The following is a 12125-nucleotide window of genomic DNA, read 5'->3' as shown; positions in this document are numbered from 1 at the left end:
ACATGTTCAGAGATGCATACAATTTACCTGAGCCTAAGCGTGTTGCAAAGGAAGAAGATGAAGACAAAACATTTTGCTCAAGTGCGGATACCAATTTGCAAAGGCAAACATTTGCTTCTGAATCCATGAATACCTGCACGTAATGCAGGTATTAAATTGGATTTATGTTAGAAGTAAATTGGATGTTAAGGTAGCATTAAAGAAACTATTTAATAAAAACATTCAAAACAAGTTGAAAGTATTGAGTTAAAATTATTTAAACCAAAATGACTTACCAATCCATCAGTAATATTTTAATGCAAGTTTTCTCAACAGCAGTTGGAGCCTGGGGAAAGAAGAGAAATTTGTCTCATTTCCTCTTATAGGAAAATAGAAGAGGATTCAGATACCTCAGGTCAGTGAAGTCATCTCAAGCCCATCAGTGCATATCCCTTTGTACTTGAGATGACACAGATTTACACCAGAAAGGCACATAATCACAGGTAGTAATGCAGATAATCAGCTTGTTGGTTTTATATCATCCTTTCAAAAATTATATTTAAAATAAATTGTCTATTTCATAAATTGCCATGAAACCATCAAAGTACACAAAATTAGATTTCTTAAATTTCTGAGGCAAATTATAGTAGTTAAACAGTTTCCTATGATCATAGGATACATGGGTAAGTCAGGCATTCCAAATTAAGTTCTACTCTTTGGCAAGTCCTTGATTGTACATAACTTCTGTTTTTATCAGACAAATTCAACAAAATGTATTAAACACAGCTTTGTAGTGACAAAGAGAGCTACCATAAAGACCATTCAAGACACTTGAATATGCCCCTTAATGCCATACACTGAAACACAATTCCATGTAAGGAGAGAAATCCATATGCATAGAACCACAGAATAGCTTGGGATGGAAGGGATCTCAAAGGTAATCTAGTTCCAACCCCTGTGCTGTGGACAGGGAATGCATACATACATGCATATTGACTTATATATGCATTCATTTATGTATGTATAGATATTTATTTATACATATTAATGCTTTATATACATTATCAAAATGAAGTGTTACCCCAAAAAGAAAAATAAAAAAAAATTAACTTCTGATTTAGAGTTTAATGATTTTAAAGTTTATAGAAAGCAGACTAGAGTAAAAATATTTCAACATATTTTTGAAGTTTCAACTCACAATACAACTGGAAAATTTAAATCAACTCAGGCATTAAAGAATGAAGTTCACTAAATCGACAGAAAATTTCATAATAAAATTGCCACTGACTTTAACAAATTGAGACTCAAGTCCCGGTTTTAGAAACAAAAAGTACCTATTTGAACAATAGACTTGTCAGGGGAAAAAACAACAACAACAACAAAACAAAAACAAAAAACAACCCACAAACAAATATCGTATTTGCTCAGGGTAGAATTTTTTCATAATCAAGGATTCAAGATATTTTAGCAAATGACATAATATCTCAAGTGATCACAAAACAGGATACCTGCATATTTAGCCCTCATCTGAAAGGTGGCATTTTTGTTCATAATTAAATTCTAGCTGAAAAATGGTACTTACAGTAGCAGAGTGAAACATTCCTGCCTCATAAAATATATGCAAAATTATTGAGTCTAATCTCTTAGACCCATTCCATAGACATCATCCAGCTCTCCACAAAGCTGTTGTGAGTCTGGTAATTAATTCTTTATTTGAAAATAGATTATAATAATAAAAGTAAAATTCTAAGCAGTTGATGGGAATAAGTGCATTAGACATTGTGCACAGAGAGAAACAAGATGTGTATTTACTCAGGTGATCTTCTATTCAAAAACTGATTGACCTAACAAAAGTTGATATGTCACATAAAAAAAAATCACAGCTAAAGTCAACACATCAGTGCTTAAGTCAACAGTAAAATATTTAATTCATATTAGAAACAAAATTAATGAGGCCAATGAAGATTCTAAATATTATGAGGCTAAAAACATTGTTATTTGTAAATGCAATGTTAAATAAGCTTATTCAAACCCATTATTTCTGAATATAAAGATGGCTAAATAAGATGAAATGTTCAGTAGGGGCTGGGGAGGGAAGGCAGCTGTCACTAAAAGCATTATAGAAATTTAAATGTTGTCAACAATAAAATCTGGCACTCTACAAAATGTAATCTCTACTCTGTTTCCCTTTAATACCACTCACTGCATCAGACCTGTAGTCTATGTAGAAAGGTATTATGCTTTATCTGAAGAAATCTCACTCAATCTCCTTCACAAGCAGATAATGACAGAAAACATCCCTGACAGCATTAGTCAGTCACAAATACTGATATGCATTATGGGATTCTATTCCAACATCATTTTAGGCTTTTATGGTTCAGAACTTTAATGAATTAGATTGGGTTTCTAGTAGGAAGCTCTATGGTGTAAGAACATCAAATAAACACCTACTCCAATTGCATGTTTTCAAGATTTTCACAAATTCTTTCCATCAAAGAAAATGATCACATCATAAAATCACACAAATTCACGTTAAAAAATAAATAAATAAATATCCAGTTATTAATCAGACTAAGTGCTGAATTTTGATTAAATTATATTAGCAATAGTTAATTCTAATGAAGATCAGAAATGCTAAACTTGAGGACGTCAGTCGTGAAGGCTTTTATGATCCCACTTGTTTTATTCCTACTTTGCATTATATTAGGCTTTCAAAGCCTACTCTGAGGCTGTATGAGTGGAAGCAGATATGCGTCACTATTTGTCTGAATTACGACATAACTCGCACTGAACAATTCAGTAAGGGCAGCATCAAACTGAAGAACAAGCCTTCTAATAATAAAATGGAACTGAAATGGGGACATGAAAGCCAGAATGAGAGAACATACAGAAAAATCAAGAAAAAATGAATACTATTGATGGACAGTTGATATATGCTGTGGGAAATTTCCCAAAAGGCAGCTGACCATCTACATGGAATTTAAGAAAGTAGAGCAGAAAATAGTAATATAAGATTTGACGCAGTCTTGATTGCCATGAAGTGCTCTAACTTTCTAAAGCGCTTGCACACTCCGAATTTTTTTATCTATTACGAACAAAATTAAGATACAGGTACAAATTGCTTTAACTGGAATAATCAATTCTACTGTCAGATCATGAGGAGTCTGCTTTCAGATGAGTAGCTGATAAGTTCATGGAAAGGATTGTCTATGAAGTACTACTTGATTATTATTATTATGACTGAATTTTATGCTTAGAAAACAAGATGCGAAAATTGCTACAATTTTAGCCTCTCTTTTCAGTCTCTTTGTTATCTAAATAAATGTGTGAGTGATTAAAATGTATCTCTTATTACTAACTCTTATCTTGACTATTTATTTGAATCTGTTTTTCCAACATACTATGAAAACTACTAAATATACAAGTCAAATGTTTTCTCTTATTATAATCTGCAAAAAGAGTAAATATTGGGGTTTCTCAAAGAGACATGAAGATTACATTCTACTTAAAAAATTCACAATATAGTCTCTGTTAAAACAATTCTAAATATTATTTGACTTTATATATTAATTACACACAAGTGAAGTAAATAAAACATTAGCCTAATCAAATAGATGTTCTGAAGAATGTCCAGACAGTAAAAGTTGCATTTGATCCAGGGAACTACCCAGAATCATAGAATTACCAAGGTTGGAAAAGACCTCCAAGATCATCCAGTCCTTATCAACGATATTTCCCACCAAACCTGTCCCTCAGTACAACATCTAAACATTTCTTGAATATCTCATGCCTGTCAGCTTCGCCTCAATCACTGGAAAGGTGATGGAGCAACACATCCTAGAAACTATTTCAAGGCACTTGAAGGACAACAAAATTACCAGTAATCATTGTGGTTTCACCAACGGGAAGTTATACCTGGCCCACTTGATGCATTTCTGTAATAATATGACTAAGCTGATTATGATATAAGGAAAAGATTCTTCACTGTGAGGGTGGTTGGGTACTGGAACAGACTCCCCAGGGAAGTGGTCATGGCACTGAGCTTAAGAGAGTTCAAGAAACATACTGACAACAGACAAAGAGTCTGATTTCCAGGGGGTCCTCTGTGGACAAAGGAGTTGGACAAACTGATCCTTATGGGTCCTTTCCAACTCAGGATAATCTGTGACTCCGTGAGTGCACCCTAAATAAGTCTATAGGCAACACAAGACTTGGAGGAGTGGTTGTTGCAGCAGCATATCATGCTGCTATCCAGAAGAACCTCAAAAGGCTGGAGGGGTGGGCTGACAGGAACACGGGGAAGTGTAGAGTCCTGCATCTGGGGAGAAACAGCATCACACACTGAGGCCACCTGCCTGGTAAGCAGCTATGCAGAAAAGAACCTGAGGGGTTCTTGTAACATGAATCTGCAACACGTTTTTGCCAGAAAGACCCACTGTAATAACAAGGAAAAAGCAACACATTAAGATTAATAAATCACAAAGGACATTTTCAGCAAACTTACCATGTGCAAGAAAGTCTGTTGGAAAAGTTGAAGTATGACACCCTCCCCACATTGTGTGCCAGCTATGAACCAATGCTAGCTCTGCTTTAAGAGCTGTATTCCTGTATTAGCAGCATTAGGTTAATTAGCTGCACAATGGAAACATTTAAAATTATATATATAAAAATAATATTATTGTTACAATATGCTGCATTTCAGATTACTCATACAGTCTCAAATCAGTCTTTTGGGGCATACGTATTAAAAGAATTCTTAATTAAAATGGCTGAGACATTCAATTCACAGAATAAGTGAGGGCAAGGAAGTGTAATTACTATTATAGAGGAAGTTTTTTCTGCATTAATTGAATGTTGATGATTCAGAACACTCAGTCCTCAAACATATTTCCATGTAGAGAGAAGAGCACATTATCTGCTTCTCTGATTATTCTGAAATACCCCAAAAACCTGTTGATGTGAAAAAAGTTCATTTGCTTCTTAAACTACGTAATCCAAAGACCATTGCCTTACACTTCTGGAAGACCATAACGCTAGGATTAATTTAACTAACCTTAAGCCACCTGAAAATTGGGCTCGAGGCAACTTGATCTAGTGCCTGATTTAGTGGCTTACAACCCTATTCATGGCATGGTGTTTGGAACCAGATGATCTTTGCAGTCCCTTCCAACACAAGCCATTCCATGATTCTATAAACCAGGCTTCTAATTTGTCTCCATCAGCAGGGAAGAAAAACAGCCTCTTTCAGTGAACACTTCCTCCAATCTTGGTCAGTAGATGAATAAAATAAACTAGGCATTATCCGAACATTCCTGTCTTGATCAACTGACCCTGATGACTACCTGGAACAAGACCTCTAACATTCACATGGTTAATAAGATACTTTCCTTGCATGTGCTACTATGTGTTTAGAAGAGAACATTAAGTGGCCCTATGAAAATTGCCAGCATTTTTGTAAGGACTGTGCAATTGATACGCTCATAAAAGCATTCAGGGAAAGTGAGAAAGTCCCGGTTCATTTGTCAGCAAAGAATATCGCTATTCCACTATTATAGTTATTTGCTGTTAAAATTAAGATTGAATAATCATCTCCACTGAACAGAATATCTAATTATTACTAATCAGACAGTCAGTGATCCTGATATAAGCCTATTGTAGGCTCTGCATGCTACAGAAGCATACATATGTAAAATTAAAATGCAAATGATTCAATCCATAATAAACAAAAGGAGAATTTCTGAATATTACTTCAAATATACATAAGTAATTGGTAGCCTGTTACTAGGTAATTAGGAATTTATGATAAATTCTTTAACAAGAATAACACTTAGGTTTCAGAGAGAAAAATATCAAGATAGAAATTTTACTGAAACCTCAACCAATTTCCAAAAATACAAGTAAAAAAAAAAATGTGGATTACATCAGGCTACCCTCATGTAACTGCAGTCCTATGCTTTTTCATGGGTCTGGAGCCCCATATATTTAGCATATTTAGCATATAAATTCAATATTTAGCATATAAAGTTTTGACTTATAATTTATAATTTATAATTCATATAATCAACAGCATACCCTATTTTCCAAATAAAAACATTGACCTGGAAACCTCCCAGTTCAAAAGGCATCAAAAACTGAGCTAGAGGAAAGAAGGGGAAAGACTCTTTAGCAAGGTCTGTTTTGATTGAACATGTGGAAATGGCTTCAAGCTCAGGGAGCATAGTTTTAGGTTAGATTCAAGGAAAAATCTTTTACAGTGAGGGTGGTGAGGCATTGGAACAGGATACCTAGTGTTGCCGTTGATGTCCTGTCCATGGAGACTTTCAAGGTGAGCTTGAATCAGGCCATGGGCAACCTGATCTTTTAAACAGATATGTTTGCTGCTCTTCTTTGATTTTTATTCTTATTTTTGATGCTTCTGGACAGTGTCTAATTTGTGTTTTTTTGGTTCTTGCATGGATCTTCTTGGGGGTTGCTAAGTCCTTGCTTTCTACAGGAGGGTAACTCACCATGGGGATGCAAAGATCTCAATTTTGCCTCACCCTGAAAGTCCTCCTGCACTCTCTGGAGACCTTCTGGATCCAGGATATTGTAGGAAGTAGAAAATAATTGGTGCCTTTTGATTTTCTCTTCATGAAATATACATGCTTATCTTCTTCCTTCTGTGAGAGGATTATTTATTGTTATTGGCCTAATCATCCTTCTCTTCATTATCATTATAGTAGCTGGAGGTTTTTGCTGAAATGTCCATGCATAACCAGTTTACAGCCAGAAGATAAGAAAAAAAAAATCTTACTCTAAATGCTTGAATAAATGTGAGGGATGAGGAGGCCCAAGGCATGCTTTGGCTGCAGATTCGCTGTAACATATGAAGACATGAGCTCATTTTAAATACACTTTCTCAGGTATTAGAGCAGTCTGGCTACAGGGACTCAAAGGAGACCATGGGCTAATTTTCTTTATTAAGAAACAAAGCAAATTGGTTTATATATTGCTCACTGCTTCCTCAGTTAAACTGTTTCCAGTGAGCTGGGGACGGTTATGCATGTGCAGCACTGAAGTGCTGACAAAGTTTGGTGCTAACAAACTTGGTATGAATCACATTTATAATTGCAGAGATAAAAGCAAAGCCTAATGGAATAATGTGCAAGAAATCCTGGATTCCATCAAGCTGCAGGGATCTGAAGAATAAATGATATCTGTCTGTTAAAGAAATTCCTTCATCCTAAATTACTGACCACGAAGCAAACTCTGTGCAGTTTCCCATATTGCAGCATCCAAGCCAAGACAGTGAGTACTTTCAGGAAGAAAAGCACAGGTGTATTGCGAATTTATGTTAAAGGAATCCATCTGCCAAACAGATGTTTCAAGCCATAAAAGCTACGAGAAATGCCAAATAGATTTTTGCTGGTCTTTAGCTTTGCTGTATTAAGAACTAATTGAAGGAGTATTTGGACAGCTCCCAGATCACTCATTGAATAGGTCTTGGGTAGCTCAAGGATGACTCTGAGCTTTTGCCTTCTCTTTAGCTATAATTGGTAAGCCTCTACAATGCCTCTGTATCTTCAGTTATCAATTTTTGATTTAAAAAATCACATATTTTCTATTTCAAGAGTAAAGCCAGTTATGTATGATTAAAAAGAAAACTATGAGATTTGCTCAACATCACTGATTTTCTGAAAGTTGTCCTCTTTCAGAAAACGACCTCTACTTTGTCAACATAAAGCCATAATTATCTATCTTTTTCAGATCCTGTTTAAACAATAAATGACTGTATACTGAAGGATTCACAAATTTTAAGGGTTAAAGACACCACTGCCATCAAAATTTCATGGTTTCATTCAGTGACATTGTATGGAGCTCCATAGAGTGTATATAGCTCAATTTTTACACCAGAAAGGCTCTCATTCTTGATTTAAAAACAGAGATGCTGAGAAAAATTATCACTTATTTTGATATGTTCTTTTTTTTTTTTCCTAATGCCTTCTGGCAAACACTTCTAAATGCATACACCTTATTTCTAATTCTGCCTTACCAGTTTCTTCTAACCACCATTTTCTTTTGTATTTCTTTACTACATCACAATGTCAAGAGAGCACCACTTTGATAATAGTAGTACAAGAAATCTTACTGTCTCCAGTTTCACAGGCATAACAAAATTGAAACTACAGAAAAGTTGATGGTTTTCCTATCTAATAAAAAACATTTGTATGCTGGGGTTTTGTGTTTTGTTTGTTTGTTTGTTTGTTTGCTTTTTCCAGAGCTGTGAAAAAATTTCTCCTTTATGATTTCACACTTGAGAATATAAAAGCTGCTGATAGCAGTGGTTCCTATAGAAAAGCAATGCAAACGAGAATTCTTATGAGATTTCTGAAGCATTACAAGCAGAAAGAGTGGGAGAGCTTTCCTATCTCTTTGTATTTGCTATTATACTCTTCCATTCACATTCAGGGCAACAAACAAACAAACAACCCTTTAAAAATAATATCCCTTCCTGTAAAGCCAATAGCTTATATTCTGACACTATTAAAAAATAATAATAATTTAATAAAATTAAGAAAAAAAAAGTATTTACTTATTGATTATTCACAGTATTCATGCTTAGAGACAGTTTTTGGAAAGAGCATGCACTGTGTTTCATTCTCCATCACAGATGCTACAGAGCTTCTCTTTCCAAAGTGCCTTTATTTAGATATGCAGGAAAAACTCAGAATTACATTATCTAAACTTTGCAAGAATGGACGAAGAGGGAATTAAGAGCCTCACTCCTTTTCATTTTGAACAGAGTAAATTACCTTGTATTATTATTATACTGCTCCATGGCTGTCTCATTTAAGCACATTTCAAACTCCTGTTAAGTTTATCTTCTGAACCCTTGTGCTCAGTAAGGATGTCCACAATGTAATGGAGAGCACAAGATTGAGAGAGGGGAAAAGTAAGGACATTTGTCTGAACAAGCAGCTACATTATAATGTATGATTTTTTGGAAAGATTTTATAGTGACCTTAAAAAGAATATTTTTCAGAGCAGTTTCAGAGTATTGGCTACTAATGCATGTATTAGACTCATAGGATGGAAAACACATCTTTTTCATTTGCTTCTCGTTATATTCCCTGTTAAATGCTGGCAGTAGTATTACCCATGGATATTTTTAAGTTTCTTCTTTTGCAGTTAAATTCATAAATCTCTGTAACTATAAATGTATCTCAAGGTCAGAGTTACTACAATAACCTATTCATTTTGTTTTCCTTTCACTAAATCCATTATCTGAACAAATCATTAGGTGACCTTTTTAGTTACAGCAATTCAATAAAACTTACATTAGATGAAGTTTCAGGAACATTAGTCTAATGTGCTTTAAAAGATCACCTTCTCTGAGCAATATAATAAGTTTGTGTGAAAAGCATAAAGCATGTAATATGTAATAAAATCTGGCCTTTAATGAACCATCTAGAAAAAAAAATGACTTGTGTTATAATTCAACAGAAAACCTCCCTTAATTAATGGATAAAGAAGCCAATAGTATCTGCTGAATGTTATTTTTTATTATAAATTCAGCTTGTTTTTCTTTTTTAATTGTATGCTCTTGATTTATGCTGCTCAAGAAATTACAGTCTAAATGACCTTGGGAACAAGAGTAATATGCTATGAAAAGCAATACTTACAGCTAATTAAAAAGGCTCTCTGATTATCAGTTAGCATCAACTGCACTGGTGCATAATTTTCCAAAGTGGCAATCATGATTCTAAATTTAATAAATTGACTTATATGTTTGATAGATGCTTATTTTCTCCAGCAGATGCAAGACTATGAAATACCTTTGGCCAAGCAGATAAATAATAAAACTTAGTTCCAAAAATCAGGTACGAAGTTTGCATCAAGGAAGTTTACACAGGCTCACTAAAATCCATGATGTCCATTAAGAAAAGAAAACATTGAATCTGATTCTCCTTGCAACTGAACGAGAAATAATCAACTAAAAACAAGCTGGAAATATCTATGTCTGATATTTTAGAAGGAGAAAGACAGTTTAAACTTTCTTTTCTAGTCAGTCTGAAGATGCCTATTCACAGAAAGAGCATCAGTAGTGACTTTCTACCAGTTCACCATCAGGCGTTTCTCCTGCAGATATATGCACACTCATCTAAGATAGACACATGAAAATATGTAGAAAAATACAGGAAATACCAGGGAATTGTTTCATAGCTTTCAAACAATAAACAATTAGTAAATGTAACAAAACTACTCCAACTCAACAACAGATAGATGATGTGCAAAGAAATAGACCAAAAATGACAACTAAATACTCGTTTCTTTTTTTTTTTTTTCCAGTTTGTACCTCTAGTAGGCAAAATTGTTCTAGCACATTATAAATTTAAGTATACCATAAGGCCATATGGCTTTCAAGAATAACTAGGTTTTTGTGCTTGTTTTATTTGCCTGTAATTAAGTCAATTTCATCGTTTTTTTCATCTAACCTAACACATGCACCACTCCCAAACCATCAAACAACGCATTAAAAGAGCAGTGTTATAGTCCTTTGAATAACATGCCAACAACTTTGACAAATTCCTTTAAAAACACTGAAGAATTAGAAAAAAATATGGTCTTTTGTTATGCATGATCCTGATGGACCAAATCAAAGAACTGGATAGCTAATTTTCCAACATCTTACACTAGCCACGAGTCATTATTTTAAATATCATATAAAAGGACGACTCTGATTTTAGTAATGAATTTTGTTCATAATCTTTTATTTCTCTGAGAAACCACTGATATATGTTTTTTTGAGATGTTATCTCATGGCACTTTTCCCTCCTAGAAGCAGTGCTTTTCTTGAAGTTTTATTAGTTATTGTCAAGGAAATTATTGAAATATGTTTAACAACCTGTTAATTTTACAATTTTGTTCTGTGTAGTTTAAGGGAATCATATAATTGGCTATTAAATAGATGTTTAAAATACACTACACTACGTGCTGATAGAGATAAGCCTCTGATGTATGGATATTTTCCTTGAGTGAAGAAATAGAAATCCACCTATGTGGCAAAGAAAATTAAAACATTCATGAGATTAATTTTCAGACTCTTATTATCTAAGCTATCTCTATTTTTCATTAATACCTAAAATACCCATATAATTTCATCTGCATCCCTTTTTACTCATTAGAGAATTAAATACCTCATCATCAAAAGTTGTTTTCTTTCCTCTTCTTGTTCCTAATAATAGCATTTTAAATTAGAAAAATAATGGTCTCATTTTACTATTTTCTAAGTCAACCATTTTTCCCTTGTTAGATAAATTCCTTAAAATTATTAATTTGTGTAGACAACAATAATGAAAAGCTGCACCATTTTAATTATATTTATTTTCCCTAGGCAACTAGGCAGCTAATTGTTTGAATTACTAAGTTAAAAAGAAATGTTAAATAACAGGAATGCCAGCATTGCCAATGACTTCAGTGGAAGCAGTAGTGAGTTCATAATCAGCTCTTTAATTGCAAAATTCACTCACAAGGCCTGTGAGATTTTTAAATTCCACTTGTCTTTTAGAGTGCTTAAGGAGCCTCAGGCATTTTGCAGTCTTTGAGGTGGACTTTTGAATTTCCACCATAAAAAATGTGTTTGATTTAAATTTCCTTTTCCAAATGTATTTATGCTGTTCTTGGTGGGATATATTCTGCTGCGTTTCTGAATGATGCACATTCACAAGTACTGCAAAATATCGCAGATTGGTGATGGCAATTGTTTAGCTGTGCAAAAAGCTTTCCAACTTTCATGGAAGCCTCCACTGTCAATACAAGCTGGGGGACTAATGGGTTGAGCACAGCCCTACTAAAAAGGACCTGGGAGGTACTGGTCAATGGGAAGCTGCTCATGAGCCATCACTGTGCCCTCACAGACCAGAAAGCCAACCGTATGCCAGGGTGCATCAAAAGAAGCAGGGCAAAGGAGGTGATCCTGCCCCTCTACTCTGCGCTGGTGATGCCTCACCTGGAGTACTGTATCCAGATGTGGAGTCCTAGGTACAGGAGAGACATGGACCTGCCAGAGTGCATCCAAAGGAGGGCCACAAAAATGATCCAGGGGATAGAACATCTCAGCTATGAGGACAGGCTGAGAGAGCCGGGGCTGCTCAACCTGGAGAGAA

At 34.6% G+C, this 12125-nt stretch overlaps 1 long non-coding RNA gene across 2 annotated transcripts in view; it reads right to left on the bottom strand.

Moving 5' to 3' along the window:
* The window catches only part of LOC146545836 (uncharacterized), a 503527-nt gene that overhangs the window by 294639 nt on the left and 196763 nt on the right, over positions 1 to 12125 (bottom strand). For both annotated transcript variants that reach the window (XR_014881296.1, XR_014881295.1), the window contains exon 2: positions 276 to 325. This is a non-coding gene — a long non-coding RNA (uncharacterized LOC146545836). The remainder of the gene's footprint in view (positions 1 to 275; positions 326 to 12125) is intronic.

This window comes from Meleagris gallopavo, chromosome 1, assembly GCF_905368555.1.
Source record: "Meleagris gallopavo chromosome 1, MGAL_WU_HG_1.1, whole genome shotgun sequence".
Taxonomy (NCBI): domain Eukaryota; kingdom Metazoa; phylum Chordata; class Aves; order Galliformes; family Phasianidae; genus Meleagris; species Meleagris gallopavo.
Note: the sequence above shows the minus strand (reverse complement) of the source record. Positions and strands in the feature narration are given on the sequence as shown.